Source organism: Salvelinus sp. IW2-2015, linkage group LG4p (assembly GCF_002910315.2).
Source record: "Salvelinus sp. IW2-2015 linkage group LG4p, ASM291031v2, whole genome shotgun sequence".
Lineage (NCBI taxonomy): Eukaryota > Metazoa > Chordata > Actinopteri > Salmoniformes > Salmonidae > Salvelinus > Salvelinus sp. IW2-2015.
Window position 1 is genome coordinate 14663654 of NC_036841.1, and position 19081 is coordinate 14682734.

Sequence of the window (19081 nt, forward strand, 5' to 3'; positions counted from 1 at the left end):
TCATAATCTAGCCCATCCAAAATAGTTACAGAGAAATCGAATATGCTCTTTTTTAATGTTTTGGCACTATCAAATACTACTGCTTTGTCCTCTTGTTTCTTTGTTGTCACTTCAAATGAGCTCGGCATTCAGGCCTTGTGGTGACTGGAGTTCACAGTAAACATATTTCCCTGTCCTTTTCTTCCAAGACTGAGTGAGCTGCCTCGTTCTGTCAGCGTTGTTCGACCATCTATTTTTTCTGTTGATTATGGCCTTTTTTCTTGCAGGCAGGTCAAACACATGTTTGTCATCACGCGATCCGTAGTCGCAGCAACTTCCTTTTTGTCACCCAAGATGGATTCTGACCCAGTCAATGGATACTTTTTTCTTTCCAATTCCAAAATCCCATTTTCATCTGCGTCTTGGCTTTGTTTTTCCTCATTGTCATTTGACTCGGCCCAGGTATATCTTATGTGAGGACAAGGGGCAGTCACCATAGGTACACCCAGCCTCCGACATGTGGACATAAGAGTGATAGAGTCAGCAATTCTTTGATTCCTGTTAATGGGTAGAGAGTGAAGCTGCAAATCTGAGGTGAGGCTTTCTCTTTCTCCACGCCTTCGGACTAATGAGCCACAGGAATCACGGTGACATTCTTCATTGGTTCAAATCCAGCTTCAGTAAAAGAGGAAATGGCCGAGTCATAATTCGAGATCTATGTGAGATTTGGCTCAGCGGGAGACTTCATGCTGGATGTATTGTCCTCAGCCGGCATGGGTAAATCGGATCCAGCTCTCCAAACAAAGCCTCCAGTTGACGAAGCAGCAATTACACCTTCAGCAGTTGTAGAGTTCGTGAAATTGTGCCTTTCATGTGGCGTATGGAACAAATTTGTCCCTGGGGATGCACTTACAGCCAAATCTGTAGATGGCTATTCTCTGTGTGCATTGTTACTGCTCCACCATGACCTTTGTTGTTTTGCTCTTTAGACACTGACTCTATTGAGACTGGAACTTCTGCTGCTGCTGGCGGTGACGGATAGGGATGACCTTGCAGGTCTCCACTTTCAGCTTGCACTACACGAGATAAATCGGAGTCAGTCGTCTTTCTTCGCTCACACGACTCGGAAATCATTTACTATGAAAATGGTTCATATCAATTAACATAATATCATGCGTAGCAAAAAATATAGTTTGGGTTCGTTAAGTCGACCCAAACAGATTGATATTGATTACTATGTCGCTTTTTTAAATAAGGAACTAATTTGGGATGCACTCTAATTCAGAATGTATTGTATACTGTAGCTAAAACATAGCAATTTATCAAGCCCTAACAAAGACAATATCATGATTATTTTAGTAACCTCAGAACGGCTGCAGTGAAAACAAAGTGCCAATTACTATTTTCCCATTACCATGAACTATTACCAATACTTTTTTGCGTAAAATCATTGCCTTGCAAGGCAAAACCACAAGCAGCGAGCAGCAAGGGGCCCACCAACATATATACACAGTACTAGTCAAAAGTTTGCACACACCTACTCATTCAATTTTRTTTTTTTTTTTTTACTATTTTCTACATTGTAGAAAAATGATGAAGTCATCAATAAGCAGTAAGCTTAAAGCAGTAAGCAAAAAAGTGTTAAACAAATCAAAATATATTTTATATTTTTTAAAGTAGCCACCCTTTGCCTTGATGACAGTTTTGCACACACTTGGCATTCTCTTAACCAGCTAAACCTGGAATGTTTTCCAACAGTCTTGAAGGAGTTCCCACATATGCTGAGCACTTGTTGGCTGCTTTTCCTTCACTCTGCCGTCCAACTCATCCCAAACCATCTCAATTGGGTTGATTTCAGGGTGATTGTGGAGGCCAGGTCATCTGATGCAGCACTCCATCACTCTCCTTCTTGGTCAAATAGCCCTTACACAGCCTGGAGGTGTGTTGGACCATTGTCCTGTTGAAAAACAAATGATAGTCCCACTAGTGCAAACCAGATGTAATGGCGTATCGCTGCAGAATGCTGTGGTAGCCATGCTGGTTAAGTATGTCTTGAACTCTGAATAAATCACTGACAGTGTCACTAGCAAAGTACCTCCACACCATCACACCTCCTCCTCCATGCTTCATAGTGGGAACCACACATGCGGAGATCATCCGTTCATCTACTCTGTGTCTCACAAAGACATGGAGGTTGGAACAAAAAAGCTCAAATTTGGACTCATCTGACCAAAGGACAGATTTCCACCGGTCTAATGTCCATTGCTCGAGTTTCTTGGCCCAAGCAAGTCTCTTCTTCTTATTGATGTCCTTTAGTAGTGGTTTCTTTGCAGCAATTCAAACATGAAGGCCTGATTCACGCAAACTCCTTTGAACAGTTGATGTTGAGATGTGTCTGTTATTTGAATCTGAGGTGCAGTTAACTCTAATGAGCAGAGTTAACTCCGGGTCTTCCACTCCTGTGGCAGTCCTCATTAGAGCCAGTTTCATCATTGCACTTGATGGTTTTTCCGACTGCACTTGAAGAAACTTTCAATGTTCTGACTGACCTTCATGTCTTAATAAAGTAATGATGGACTGTCGTTTCTCTATTTGAAGAATGTCAAATATAAAATATGTTTTGGTTACTACATGATTCCATATGTGTTATTTAATTGTTTTGATGTCTTCACTATTTTTCAACAATGTAGAAAATAGTAAAAATAAATAAAAACCCTTGAATGAGTAGGTGTTCTAAAACTTTTGACTGGCAGTGTATATATATACTGTATATATCATGTAAAGGCACACAAAAAGTAAATACATACTTGTGAGATTGAAAACAAATAGCATTAAATATAAATGACTGCTCATCCTACTGAGAGCTTTGGCCTCAGCTCATTTCATGTTTATACATGGATTAGATTTCGGAGACTGTACTGTAAACAAGTAACAAGCTCCAGGTCTCCTCTCTATTCAGTCAGTGTGGGAATGATATATTAATACTGTAGGTATCCCTTTCCCAAGTGTTGCCCCATTTCTAAGATGGCATTATTAAAGAGAGAGCGAGACACACACACACACAACCAGACACACACACAAGCACACACACACACACACACACACACACACACACTGCCCTTTTAATTAAACTCATGGTTGTAATCTTTACATGATTGGCAGTGATGCAAAGCTGTTAACAAGCATGCAGTGTAATGATCCATTTAGAACAGGGGGTCTTCCATACCATAGATAGAATATATATCCTCAAGCTGTGTACCCAGTGCCAGGGCTTATACTCACATGAACAGCCCTAAACCACAGGAATATACACTATCATCCTAATACATTTCCCCCAAACACATCCAGTATGTTACTGTTCTTTCAAATCAATGTCAAGCTTGAGCATTTCAACCATTTCCCCACATACACTATTTATACAAAGTATGTGGACAACCCTATTTCAGCCACACCCGTTGCTGACAGGTGTATATAATCGAGCGCACAGCCATGCAATCTCCATAGGAAACATTGGCAGTAGAATGGCCTTCCTCAAGAGCTCAGGGACTTTAGACGTGGCACCTGAGCAGGAACTCTGGAGCAGTGGAAATGTGTTCTCTGGAGTGATGAATCAAGCTTCACCATCTGGCAGTCCGACAGGCGAAGCTGGGTTTGGCGGATGCCAGGAGAACACTACCTTCCCCAGTGCATGGTGCCAACTGTGCATTGGTGGAGGAGGAATAATGGTCTGGGGCTGTTTTTCATGGTTCAGGCTAGTCCCCTTAGTTCCAGTGAAGGGAAATATTAACGCTACAGCATACAATAACATTCTAGACGATTCTGTGCTTACAACTTTGTGGCAACAGTTTGGGGAAGGCCCTTTCCTGTTTCAGCATGACAATGCCCCCGTGCACAAAGTGAGGTCCATACAGAAATGTTGTGTCGAGATCGGTGTGGAAGAACTTGATTGGCCTGCACAGAGGCCTGACCTTAACCCCATCTAACAACTTTGGGATGAATTCCCAGGCCTAAGCGCCCAACATCAGTGGCCGACCTCGCTAATGCTCTTGTGGCTGAATGGAAGCAAGTCCCCACAGCAATGTTCCAACATCGAGTGGAAAGCCTTCCCAGAAGAGTGGAGGCTGTTATAGCCGGAAAGGGGGGACCAATTCCATGTTAATGCCCATGATTTTGGAATGAGATGTCCACAAGGGTGTCCACATAATTGTAGTGAACATGATTTATATACAGTCACCTTTCAAATGATTGGCACCCTTGATAAAAGTTTATCAAAAATACAAATACTGAGCTATATTATATGCAAAAAAAATCGGAAAATTGTATTATTTTACAATTGCTCAGAAAAAGAGATTTGTTTAACAAGTAGGATTTTTTTAATGAAAAGGACAGTGGTCAAAATAATTGACAACCCTGTTGTCAAAGTAGTCGAGAGTTTAGTATTTGGTACAATATTTGTAGCACGCAATAACTACATCAAGCTTGAGACTCTATAATCTTGTTGCAGTTTGTTTTGGTTGTGTTTCAGATTATTTTGTGCACAATAGAAAATGAATGGTAAATTATGTATTGTGTCATTGCTGAGTGAGAAAGTTACAGATGCACAAAGATGATGTGCAGGACATAAAGTCTTCTTTTGAACTGTTCATCCCAGACACCATCCAAATCATTCTGGACTGTACTAATTTGGAGGGAAGGCGTGTTTTTGGAGAGAGATGGAAGGAGATGGACCAAACTAATTTACATGCATACTTTGGGGTTCTTATCCTTGTTGGCATTTTCAGATCCAATGGGGAATCCACAGAATCCCTGTGGGATGCAGAAACTGGCAGATAACTTTTCCATGCAAGATTGTTTCTGGAAAACTTCCACATTATTTCCAGGATTATCAGCTTCGATAACCGAGACACCAGACCAGCTCGTCGGCAGCGAGATAAGCTAGCTGCAATCAGGTCAGTGTGGGACAAGTGAGTGGACCGCTTTCCCCTGTTTTACAACCCTGGGCCCAACATTACTGTTGATGAGCAGCTCATGCCATTTATGGGTCGCTGCCCCTTCAGACAGAAAAAACTGACTAAACCCGCAAAATATGGAATCAAGATCTGGGCTGCCTGTGATGTTGCTTCATCATATGTGTGGAACTTGCAAGTGTATACGGGGAAGCCAGATGGAGGAGCCCCTGAGAAGAACCAAGGGATGCGGGTTGTCCTGGACGTGGCACAGGGACTCTGTGGCCACAACATCACATGCGATAACTTTTTGACTTCGCACAAGCTGGGACATGGTAGGAACAGTACGAAAAAAACTATCCAGAGCTCCCACCTCAGCTGTTTTATACACGGAACAGGCTTATCAATTCCTCTAAATTTGTGTTCAAGGCCGACACATTGCGTGTCCTACGTGCCAAAGAAAGTAAAAAATGTGGTACTCATTAGTACACTCCATAGGGATGGGAAAATCTGTGGCCAGGAACCTCAAAAAACAGAAATCATAATGGATTACAATGCCACAAAAGGAGGGGTGGACAATTTAGACAAGAAGAACCCTACGCTGGCCTCTTGTGATATTCTTCAACATCTTGGACATCTCGGCATACAACGCGTTTGTAGTCTTGTTGGTGTTGAACCCAGATTGGCACCGGGGGATAGCTCCAGAGGAGACGGCTATTTCTCGAGGAGTTGGGCAAGGCATTGGTAAGACCTCAAATCCAGAGGAGGCAACATATCCCAAGGATCCCAGCTTCTGCAGCCATCGTGAGGAGGATTCAGGAGGAGGATGCTGGTGCCCCATCCGCCCGACCCACAGAACCAACAACTCCAATACCGGAAATAAGTGTGAGCAATGGTGTTGCATGTGTGTGTGACAGTACCAGTCAAAAGTTTGGACACGCATACTCAAAATGTTCTACATTGTAGAATAATAGTGAAGACATCAAAACTATGAAATAACACGTATGGAATCATGTAGTAACCAAAAAAGTGTTAAACAAATCAAAATATATTTGATATTTGAGATTCTTCAAAGTAGCCACCCTTTGCCTTGATGACAGCTTTGCACAATCTGTCCTTTGGTCCAGGACCCAGTTGCACACGGCGGGGTTCTATCCCAGGGCCTAGAGCTTAATGATGAGTTTGCAGGGTACTATGGTGTTGAATTCGGAGCTATAATCAATGAACAGCATTCTTACATACGTATTCCTCTTGTCTAGATGGGATCGGGCAGTGTGCAGTGTGATGGCGATTGCATCATCGGTGGATCCATTTGGGGCGGTAAGCAAATTGAAGTGGGTCTAGGGTGACAGGTAAGGTAGAGGTGATCTGATCCTTGACTAGTCTCTCAAAGCAATTCATGATGACAGAAGTGAGTGCTACGGGGCGATAGTCATTTAGTTCAGTAACCTTTGCTTTCTTGGGTACAGGAACAATGGTGGCCATCTTGAAGCTGTGGGAACAGCAGACTGGGATAGGGAGAGATTGAATATGTCCGTAAACACACCAGCCAGCTGGTCTGCGCATGCTCTGAAGACTTGGCTAGGGATGTCCTCTGGGCCATGAGGGTTAACACGCTTTAATGTCTTACTCACATTGGCCAAGGAGAAGGAGAGCCCACAGTCCTTGGTAGCGGGCGGTGTCGGTGGCACTGTGCTATCCTCGAAGTGGGCAAAGAAAGTGTGTAGCTTGTCTGGAAGCAAGACGTCGGTGTCCGCAACGTGGCTGGTTTCCTTTTGTAGTCCGTGATTGTCTGTAGACCCTGCCACATAAGTCTTGTGTCTGAGCCGTTGAATTGCGACTCCACTGTGTCACTATTCTGACGTTTTGCCTGTTTGATTGCCTTGCAGAGGGAATAACTACACTGTTTCTATTCTGCCATATTCCCAGTCACCTTGTCATGGTTCTACGCTTGCAGTTTTGTGCGAATGCTGCCATCTATCAACGGTTTCTGGTTAGGGTAGGTTTTCAGGACATAAAGTTAATTTCTTTACCAATTTTCTTGCAGTTTTACTTTGGTGCCTTGCAAACAGGATGCATGTTTTGTAATATTTGTATTCTGTACAGGCTTCCTTATTATCACTCTGTCATTTAGGTTAATATTGTAGAGTAACTACAATGTTGTTGATCCATCCTCAGTTTTCTCCTATCACAGTCATTGACCTCTCTAACTGTTTTAAAGGCACCATTGGCCTCAGTGAAATTCCTGAGCGGTTTCCTTCCTCTCTGGCAACTGAGTTAGGAAGGACACCTGTATCTTTGTAGTGATTGGGTGTATTGACACCATCCAACGTGTTATTGATAACTTCACCATGCTCAAAGAGATATTCAATGTCTGTTTTTTTACCCATCTAAAAACAGGTGCCCTTCTTTGGAGACATTGGAAAATCTTTGTGGTTGAATCTGTGTTTGAAATTCATCGCTCGAAAGGCCTTACAGATAATTGTATGTGTGGGGTACAGAGATGAGGTAGTGATTAAAAAGTAATGTTAAATACTATTATTGCATACTGTGTGAGTCCATGCAACTTATTATTTGACTTGTTAAACACATTTTTGTTCCTGAACTTATTTAGGCTTGCCATAACAAATATTTAATGATTCAAGACATTCCAGCTTTGCATTTGTTATGAATTTTGTAAAAATGTCTAAAAACATGATTAAACTTTGACAATATGAAGTATTATGTGTAGGCCAGTGACACAAAATCTCAATTTAATCCATTTAAAATTCAGGCTGTAACACAACAACATTTTTAAAAAGTCTAGGGGTGTGAATTTCTGATGGCACTGTAGTTATTCAGCCCTTTGACAAGAGAATGTATTTATCTGTATAAAGTTATGTTGTTTAATTGTGTTTTAAACAGTATAGAGTTTTGTTTAAAATGTTATCCTGAATAACTTGTATTTATTTGCAAATCACTTTCAAGGGATACTTACTCACTTATTTCCACTCACAGTATCTGCTATGGCAAACGAGAACAGAACAGCAAAAAATAATGAACCAGAGGTGGACATTACTTGTACGGAAGAGTATTAGGGCAAAGTGAAGAAAAAAAGTACTTGGATAATTTGTTGGGGCAGGGATAGTACTTTAAAAACTTGAAATACATTGAGAATAAAGTCAAAACGATCAGCTCCTTTGTCTTGCTCACATTGAGGGAGAGGTTGTTGTCCTGGCACCACACTGCCAGGTCTCTGACCTCCTCCCTATAGGATGTCTCATTGTTGTCGGTAATCAGGCCGACCACTATTGTGTTGTCAGCAAACTTAATGATGGTGCTGGAGTCGTGTTTGGCCACGCAGTCGTGGTGTGAACAGGGAGTACAGGAGGGGATTAAGCACGCACCCCTGAGGGGCCCCCGTGTTGAGGATCAGCATGGCAGACGTGTTTTTGCCTACCCTTACCACCTGGGGAAGGCCCGTCAGGAAGTCCAGGATTCAGTTGCAGAGGGAGGTGTTTAGTTCCAGTGTCCTTAGCTTAGTGGTGAGCTTTGTGGGCACTATGGTGTTGAACGCTGTGCTGTAGTCAATGAACAGCATTCTCACATAAGTGTTCCTTTTGTCCAGGTGGGAAAGGGCCGTGTGGAGTGTGATTGAGATTGCGTCATCTGTGGATCTGTTGGGCGGTATGCGAATTGGAGTTGGTCTAGGGTATCCGGGATGATGCTGTTGATGTGAGCCATGACCAGCCTTTCAAAGCACTTCATGGCTACCAGCGTGAGTGCTACAGGGCGGTAGTCATTTAGGCAGGTTACCMTTGCTTCCTTGGGCACAAGGACTAGGGTGGTCTGCTTGAAACATGTAGGTATTACAGACTCTGTTTGGGAGAGTTTGAAAATGTCAGTGAAGACACTTGCCAGTTGGTCCGTGCATGCTTTGAGTACACGTCCTGGTAATCCATCTCACCCCGCTGCTTTGTGAATGTTGACCTCGGCTACCGAGAGCATTATCACACAGTCGTCCGGAATAGCTGGTGTTCTCATGCATGCTTCAGTGTTGCTTGCCTTGAAGCGAGCATAAAAGGCATTTAGCTCGTCTGGTAGGCTCGTATGACTGGGAAGCTCACGGCTGGGTTTCCCTTTGTAGTCCATAATAGTTTTCAAGCCCTGCCACATCCAACGAGCGTCAGAGCCGGTGTAGTAGGATTCAATCTTAATCCTGTATTGACGCTTTGCCTGTTTGATGGTTCGTCTGAGGGGGTAGCGGGATTTCTTATAGGCGTCTGGATTAGTGTCCCTCTCCTTGAAAGAGGCAGCTCTAGCCTTTAGCTCAGTGCGGATGTTGCCTTTTAATCCATGGCTTCTGCTTGGAGTAGGTTCTTACAGTCACTGTGGGGACGACGTCATCGATGCACTTATTGGTGAAGCTGGGGACTGATGTGGTGTACTCCTCAATGCCATCGGAAGAATTCTGGAATGTATTCCAGTCTGTGCTAGCAAAACAGTCCTGTAGCGTAGCATCCGCGTCATCTGACCACTTCCATATTGAGCAAGTCACTGGTACTTCCTGCTTTAGTTTTTGCTTATAAGCAGGAATCAGGAAGATAGAATTATGGTCAGATTTGCCAAATGGAGGGCAAGGGGGAGCTTTGTATGCGTCTGTGTGTGGAGTAAAAGTGGTCGAGAGTTTTTTTCCCCTCTGGTTGCACATGTGACATGCTGGTAGAAATGAGGTAAAACGGATTTAAGTTCACCGGCATTAAAGTCCCCGGCCACTAGGAGCGCTGCTTCTGGATGAGCATTTTCTTGTTTGTGCATAATGGTGTTTTATGTACACTTCCAATGAAGTAGCCTCATAGGTCTAGGCTTCTCCGCAGAAGTGACAYTTACTGGGATGGTAAAAACAGCTTGATTGCCATAGCAACATCAGGGAAACTGGGCAGAAGGGAGTGGTGCTTCAAATACAGCAGTTCTGTAACATCTTTAATTGAGCCTTTCATAATTGCCAGACTCAACACATTACGTAAAGAGATTAACTGTATAGGAAGCTCTGGGGACAAGTCATCTGGATACTTGACAGCCAATAAATTGGCCGAAGCAAACCCATTATCATCTTGAGCTGACAACTCTTCTTGAGGGCTTGAACAAAAAAAGCAGTTTGCGATTTCATTCATACTGTGAACTGGCATTTGAGTTGTGTGGTTGCAGTATCAACAGTCCATTATCTCTGGTGTATCTTGGCATGCATCATTCAAGACTAAGTTTAAAATGTGTGCAGCGCATAGACCTATAATGTGCAAAGTCTCAGTAAAGACTGACTTGGTTGGCAATACTCAGTATAGAAAACAGTCGGCCCCGCAGCCTAGCCACAAAAATGCAAGGCGATGCAATCTCATTCAGTAGCTACTATAGGCCTCTACATAGAAAAAAAGAGAGAGACCAGCACAGACACAGAGAGACACAGAAGGGGGGAAATGAGACACAGATACAGAGAAAATAAGCAAGGAGGACTTCAGGAGACCAAGGGAGTCTCTCAAGTTGGATTTCATTTGATTTAATTTACCTTGAATATTGCAGACCATTTGTGTAAGCCATTAGCCAGACTAAACCTGTTGAGTTCAACAATAAATAGTGGCTGAATTTATCCTCAAGCCGACTACTTCTTTTGTCATTGTAGGCAAAAAAAGTAAATAGGCTATTTGATGTGTAATTTTTATAAAGGTTTATAAATACCAGCTAATTAGGAGCTATATACAGTATATAGCCTAGCTGTAGATAGTAGGCTACACTGAATAATGAAACAATCCCTAGTAAGCTAGTGTTTTGAGGGTGGACTGACTATATCATTTGGCATTAATAGACTGGTTTTACACACAACAACTTTCTATCTTAGCTCTTGCAGGGTCAGGTAGGCTATAAAGGACAGTTGTAAATTATAAAAAAATATATATTGGTAACTGAGTAGTATGCTGTTGCGTCAAACATTTATTCTACAATTGGCAATGTTTGAATTTCCAACTTAAATTACAAGTAATTACATTATTGCAGCCAGGCAGCAGTCTAAATGGCAGCATTGCGACACTGTGTATAGCTTTACGAAATGTTATGCTTAACATGAGATAATGACGACCAAATAGGCCTCCCAATAAACATTTAGTCATTAGCTAAAGCAAAGCTATAGGCTACATGACCTGGCACCACAGAAAGCCTATCATCAATTTGATAGGCAGCCGCATAGACATGTCGCAATTTCAGCACCATGGATTAATAAAGGAAATCTGAAGAAAATATTACAGAAATTATATCAACACATCTACTGTGCTACACACACATTGAGGACACTGGATCATTGCGACTCTCCCTTTCGGGACGTCTACAAGGCCCTGTCCTCCCTTCGGCAAATTATATCATGCCTCCTTTCTGCTCTTCCTCAACTATAGGCAGAAACTAAGGATTGTTCAATGTTGGTCTGACCAATCGGAATATATGATTCAAGATTGTTTTGATTATGTGGACTAGGACATGTTCCGGGATGCCTCTGAGAATAGTATCGACGTACACACGGACTCGGTAACTGGGTTCCATTAGAACTTAACCAAACCAAAAACCGTGGATAGATGGCAACATTCGTGCAAAACTGAAAGCGAGAACCACCGCATTTAGCCATGGCAAGGCGACTGGGAACATGGACGTGTACAAACAGACCAGCTATGACTGCTTTAAGGCAATCAAAGAGGCAAAACGACAGTACAGGGACAAATTGGAATGGCAATTCAACGGCTCAGAGACGAGACATATGTTACTGGGAAGGACTCCCGACTAGGGCTGACCCCATTTAGTCTAGTGGGCGATTGTTTGGTCAATAGGTTGTTGGTCAACAGAAACATTTTTAGTCGAGGAGTTGCAAGTTGCGTCGAGCAGTTGCGTCTTGAGTTACGTCTGTCTCCGTGGACTAATCCATTGCGGGGCCGTGGGATGGCGCACCAGTATCACCAGTAGTACGTTTACCGTTAATTCCCATAATTTCTAATCTACGTTTGTTTGGTTACTGTAATTTTTGTTAATGCATTCAATATATTATTATGACAGTTTTTTCCATTTCTCATTGTCGGAGTGGACACGTTGTTTGCACCACCTTGGCTAGACTTGTGAGAAACAAGTTTTTGTTTATTTCATTCCATTTACAAGTTGTCAATTTATTAGTTGTGTTTTGTTTGGAGCGCTCCTGTCAATGTCGAGTAAAGACACGCTCCTAATTACGCACAGAAGTAGGCCGAGGCTACCTGGCCTCCGTGCAAATGTAGGCTTATAAATGTGCCCATTTGGGGATCTGATAGTATTTCTGATTGTCTTAACTCAACACCACCACTAATGAGCTGTGAAGCTTCTCAAAGTAATTTTTATTTAACTCAAACAGCAAGTAAACAAAGTCTGTTTTTACATCCATTGAGAATTACAATAGCTCCTCAATGTAGCCTATTTGAAAAATCTTTCCCGCTCTCTCCCTTTAACCTGTTATGGCTGCAGCCCGACACCGGTACACCTATGACAACATCCAGCTCAAGTGCAGGGTGCGAAATTCAAAATCTATTTTTTTTTAAATATTTTAACTTTCACACATTAACAAGTCCAATACAGCATTTGAAGCTAAACATCTTGTCAATCCAGCCAACATGTCCGATTTTTTAAATGTTTTACAGAGAAAACACCACATATATTTATGTTAGCTCACCACCAAATAAAAAAGAGGACAAGCATTTTTCACAGCACAAGTAGGATGCAAGTAGCATGCACAAGCCAACCTAACTAACCTAGAACCAACCTAAATAACCTAGAAAAAACTACCTCAGATGACAGTCCTATAACATGTTACACAATAAATCTATGTTTTGTTCAAAAAATGTGCATATTTTAGCTATAAATCAGTTTTACATTACTGCTACCATCATAGCTAGTCAGAAATCGACGGGAGTAGCCAGAGAAAATACAGACACCAACGTCACTACTAATTACACATCATAAAACATTTCAGAAAAAATTATGGTGGATAGCAAATGAAAGACAAAGATCTTGTGATACAGCCAATATTTCCGATTTTTAAAGTGTTTTACAGCGAAAACACAATATATCTTTATATTAGCTTACTACATAGCTAGCACACAGCAGCATTGATTCTAGTCAAACGGTAGCGATAGCACAGTTCGACAGATATATGAAAAAGCATCCCAAATTGGGTCCTTATCTTTGTTGATCTTCCATCAGAATGTTCTCCAAGGGGTCCTTTGTTCAGAACCGTCTTTATTTGGATCCAGAACGAACGATTTCCCTCTTGAATTAGCAAGCACACTGGCCGTGCGGCGCTAACCTCTCTTTCTGACAAAATTCTTGCGTCGCATCACGTCTAAGTCCAGAAATAAATTTCTAATATAATTAAAACTATATTGAAAAAACATACTTTAGGATGATATTGTGACATGTATCAAATAAAATCGAAGCCAGAGATCATATTCACCTTTAACGAGGGTTTCCAGGAGCCGAGTCCAGGTCCAACTTCGCGCCCAGGAAAAAAAATAAAGTGCGCACATCTCACTCCAAGGGTTGTGTTCAATCCCAGGACGAGATAATCAAGTCATTTCTGTCTCACTTCCGCATGACACCCAGGGGAAGGCGTATGACGTGTTTCTACAGTCCTAAGTGACATGCCCTTTTATAGACAAGCTCTTGAAGAGAGACATCGATTTTGGAAATCTCACTTCCGGATAGGAAATGGGCTGTAAAAAGAGTTCTGTTCCACTTAGAGAAATAATTCAAACGGTTTTAGAAACTAGAGACTGTTTTCTATCCAATAGTAATAATAATATGCATATTGTACGAGCAAGAATTGAGTAAGAGGCCGTTTGAAAATGGGCACCTTTTTCCAGTTTTTCAATACGCCCCCTGCAGCCATTTAAATGATAACCACTAGGAGTGAAAGGGAAAAAACTGTAATGCTATAGCCCAGTGAATACTTCTTATCCCTGGCTTCTTATTCCTTGCGCAAATAGCATACAGTTGTATCTGTAGCCTGTGATTACTTCTTATCCCTTGCGCAAATAGCATACAGCTGTATCTGTATCTGGAGCTCACTGGAGCTGGAAACTCTGAGGGTCCAGAATATGTTATACAATGTTGCAAGTTTGTTAGCACAAGCTTCGAGCTGGACCAAGTTGATAGTTGATACAATATTTCAAGTTCCTTGCAGACAGGCCATGCGTAGCCAATGTAATTTATTTTTATCAGGATATTTTCATACCTGCAGGCAGCAATGTTTTATTTGTTGACTTTATGTAGGCTATTTTTACATAGTTGGCAATGGCAATAGAAGTTACTTTTACATTTGTAGAATTTTGATTTAGATTTATATAGAATTTATATGAATCACATGACAATGATTTTGAGATACGTCAACTTTATTATAAAATAAATGAAACTGTTCCACAAAGTAATAACTGGCACGCAGATCGGTTTAAATTGTAAGATAAATTGGCACTCCAAATGGAAAAGGTTGCCAACCACTGGTGTAGCCTATTATCGAGGACTTAGAGGACTATAATTTGTTTTTCAACACGACAATGACCCAAAACACACCTCCAGGCTGTGTAAGGGCTATTTGACCAAGAAGGAGAGTGATGGAATGCTGCATCAGATGACCTGGCATCCACAATCACCCAACCTCAACCCAGTTGAGATGGTTTGGGATGAGTTGGACTGCAGAGTGAAGGATAAGTGGTCAGCATATGTGGGAACTCCTTCAAGAATGTTGGAAAAGCATTCCTGATGAAGCTGGTMGAGAGAATGCAAAATATAAAGATTTCATCAAGGCAAAGGGAAGCTACTTTGAAGAATCTAAAATATATTTTGATTTGTTTAACACTTTGTGGGTTACTACATGATTCCATATGTGTTATTATATTGTTGTGATGTCTTCACTATTATTGTACAATGTAGAAAATAGTCAAAATAAAGAAAACACATTGAATGAATAGCTGTGTCCAAACTTTTGACTGGTTGGACTGGTACTGTATATATATATATATACACACACCTACTCATTCCACACAATACCCCATAATGTCAAAGTGGAATAATGTTTTCTAGAAACTTTTACAAAATATTTAAAATGCAAAGTAGAAATGTCTTGAGTCAAGTATTCAACCTCTTAGTTATGGCGAGCCTAAATATGTTCAGGAGTAAAAATCTGCATAACAACTCGCATAATAAAAAGCATGGATTCACTTTGTGATCAATACTGTAATAGAGTTGAATGAATGTTTTATGAATACCTCATCGCTCTACCCCACACATATAATTATCTGTAAGGTCCCTCAGTCAAGCAGTGAATTTCAAACATGGATTCAACCATAAAGACCAGGGAGTTTTTCCAATACCTTGCAATGAAGGGAACCTATTGTTAGATGGGTAAGAAATTAAAAAGTAGACATTGAATATCCCTTTGAGCAAGTTATTAATTACACTTTGCATGGTGTAGCAATACACCCAGTCACTACAAAGATACAGGCATCCTTCCTAACTCAGTTGCCGGAGAGGAAGGAAACCGCTCAGGGATTCATACCATGAGCACAATGGTGACTTTAAAACAGTTCATTGCTGTGATAGGAGAAAACTGAGGATGGATCAAGAACATTGTAGTTACTCCACAATACTAACCTAAATGAAGGAGTGAAAAGAAGGAAGCCTCTACAGAATAAAAAATATTCCAAAGCATGCATCCTGTTTGAAATAAGGCACTGAGGTAACATGTCCTGAATACAAAGCATTATGTTTGCGGCAAATCCAACACAACACATCACTGAGTACCACTCTTCATATTTTCAAGCATGGTGGTGGCTGCATCATGTTATGGGTATGCTTGTCATCGGCAAGGACAAGGGAGTTTTTTAGAATAAAAAGAAACGGAATAGAGCTAAGCACCTGGTTCAGTCTTTTTTCCAATGGACAGCGGGAGACAAATTCACATTTCAGCAGAACAATAACCTAAAACACTAGGCCAAATATACACTGGAGTTGTTTACCAAGAAGATATTGAACGTTCCTGAGAGCCCTAGTTAGAGTTTTGACCTAAATCAGCTTGAAAATCTATGCAAGACTTCAAATTGTCTGTCTAGCAATAATCAACTTGAAAGAGCTTACAGAATAAAAAAAATTATAATGGGCAAATATTGCATAATCCAGGTGTGCAAAGCTGTTAGAGTTTTACAGAAAAAGACACACAGCAGTAATAGCCTCCAAAGGTTTTTCTGCAACAAAGGATTGTCTCAGGGGTGTGACTATTTCCGTATTTAAATGTCAGTACATTTGCAAAAATTTCAAAAAACATGTTTTCACTTTGTCATTATGGGGTATTGTGTGTAAATGGGTGAGAGAAAAATATTTAATAAAATCAATTTTTCATTCAGGCTGCTACACAACAAAACGTGAAATAATTCAAGGGGTATGAATACTTTCTGAAGGCACTGTATACATTGCATTCGGAAACTATTCAGACTCCTTGACTTTTTTCACATTTTATTACGTTACAGCCTTATTCTAAAAAACATTTAAATTGTTTTTTTCCCTCATCATTCTACACACAATATCTCAAATGACAAAGAGAAAACAGGTTTAGAAATGTTTGCAAATGTATGAAAAATTAAAACAGGAAAGTATTCAGACCCTTTATTCAGTACGATTACAGCCTTGTGTCTTCTTGAGTATGACTCTACAAGCTTGGCACACCTGTATTTGGGGAGTTTCTCTCATTCTTTTCTGCAGATCCTCTCAAGCTCTGTCAGATTGGATGGGGAGCGTCACTGCACAGCTATTTTCAGAGATGTTCGATCAGGTTCAAGACCGGGCTCTGGATGGGCAACTCAAGTACATTCAGAGACTTGTCCCAAAGCCACTCCCGCATTGTCTTGGCTGTGTGCTTAGGGTTGTTGACCGGTTGGAAGGTGAACCTTCGCCACCAGTCTGAGTTCCTGAGCGCTCTGGAGCAGGTTTTCATCAAGGATCTCTCCGTACTTTGCTCTATTCATCTTTCCCTCAATCCTGGCTAGTCTCGCAGTCCCTGCCACTGAAAAACATCCTCACAGTATGATGTATGACCACCATGAGTCACCGTAGGGATGGTGCCAGCAAGTGCTCAGCATATGTGGGAACTCCTTCAAGACTGTTTGAAAAGCATTTTCCAGGTGAAGACGTTTGAAAGAATGCCAAGCTGTCATCAAGGCAAAGGGTGGATACTGTCATGACTGTCCTGTGAGGATCAGAATGGGTCATATCAGACTGGTGGGGGGGTGACAGTAACCAGCTGCTGGATGGTCGACCTTTCACACCCTGCTGTAAATCTCTGGAGGGGGAGACGTTCTCTCTTTACCTACCAGTATTGGCTAAAGGAATGTATTTTGTCTCCGGAGATTTTTGCCCGCCTAAAACTCTTGCATCCAAAAGTGCATAATGGAACAATAATTCTAACATGGGGAATGTGTGAAATGGTCAGTGGGAGATGTAGAAAAAACGAATGTCATATTGTTTTTCATTTTGTGATATCATTAAAAACTGTATGGACAAAATACTGTAACTTAGGAAGGATAACCCCTTTATAAGTTTCAATCCAATACGGTGTATGGGGGAAAAAAATAAGTATTTTTGTTAAGATATGAATGTGATTTTAGGAGTCATAAGAGATCACTTCTAATCATATCCTCTGCATATTAACCTCTCTAGGATAGGTGGGACGATAGCGTCCCACTTGGCCAAAATCCAGAAAAAATGTAGCGCGCCAAATTCAAATATATTACTATAAAAATCAATCTTTTGAAAGACACCAAATTAAAGCTACACATGTTGTGAATCCAGCCAACATGTCTGATTTCAAAAAGGATTTACAAGGAAAGCACATCAAACAATTGTGTTAGCTCAGTACATAGCCACAGAAAAACACAGCCATTTTCCCAGCAACAGATAGTAGTAACAAAAAAGAGAAATAGAGATCAAATTAATCACTAACCTTTGAACATCTTCATCAGATGACACTCATATGACATCATGTTACACAATACATTTATGTTTTGTTCGATAATGTGCATATTTATATCCACAAATCTCGGTTTACATTGGCGCCATGTTCAGAAATGCTTCCAAAATATCCAGAGTAATTACAGAGAGCCACGTCAAATAACAGAAATACTCATCATAGACTTTGATGAAAGATACACGTTTTACATATAATTAAAGATACACTTGTTCCTAATGCAACCGCTGTGTCAGATTTTTTTTAAACTTTACGTAAAAAGCACACCATGCAATAATCTGAGACGGCGCTCCGCCATGTTGGAGTCAACAGAAATATGAAATTACATCATAAATATTCTCTTACCTTTGATTATCTTCATCAGAATGCAGTGCCAGGGAATCCTAGTTCCACAATAAATCGTTGTTTTGTTCGATAATGTCCATTACTTATGTCCAATTAGCTAATTTTGCTAGCATGTGTAGTGCACGTGTCCAAACGCTCGCGCAGATGCAGGCAAACGTCGGACGAAAACTTCAAAAAGTTATATTCCAGGTCGAATAAACTGGTCAATGTAAGTAGAGAATCAATCTTCAGGATGTTGTTATCATTTATATCCAATATGGTTCCAACCGGAGAATTATTTTCAGTCTCTATAAGTAATGGAACGCAAGACGATATAATGAGGAAAGCGCGCGACCAAGAACTGGCAATCTGCCAGACCACTGACTCAATCCCCTCCCATCCAGTCCCACAACACAGCATAAGCTTCATTCCACGTTCTACTGACTGTTGACATCTAGTGGAAGGCGTATGAAGTGCAAACAGATCCATATATTACAGGGAATTTTTCACTTCCTGTTTGGATTTTTTTCTCAGGTTTTTGCCTGCCATATGAGTTCTGTTATACTCACAGACATCATTCAAACAGTTTTAGAAACTTCAGAGTATTTTCTATCCAATAGTGATAATAATATGCATATATTAGCATGTGGGACAGAGTAGGAGGCAGTTACCTATGGGCACGAAATTCATCCAAAAGTGAAAATGCTGCCCCCTATACCAAAGAAGTTAAGTAGCCACGCCCGAGTGAGGTCAGAAGAGCATGTCAGACGGACGGAGCCGT

At 41.0% G+C, this 19081-nt stretch overlaps 1 pseudogene; it reads right to left on the minus strand.

The window, feature by feature from the left end:
* Positions 1-977: 977 nt before the first annotated feature.
* Positions 978-19081, minus strand: part of LOC139023513 (tetratricopeptide repeat protein 12-like) — a 38241-nt pseudogene continuing 20137 nt past the window's right edge.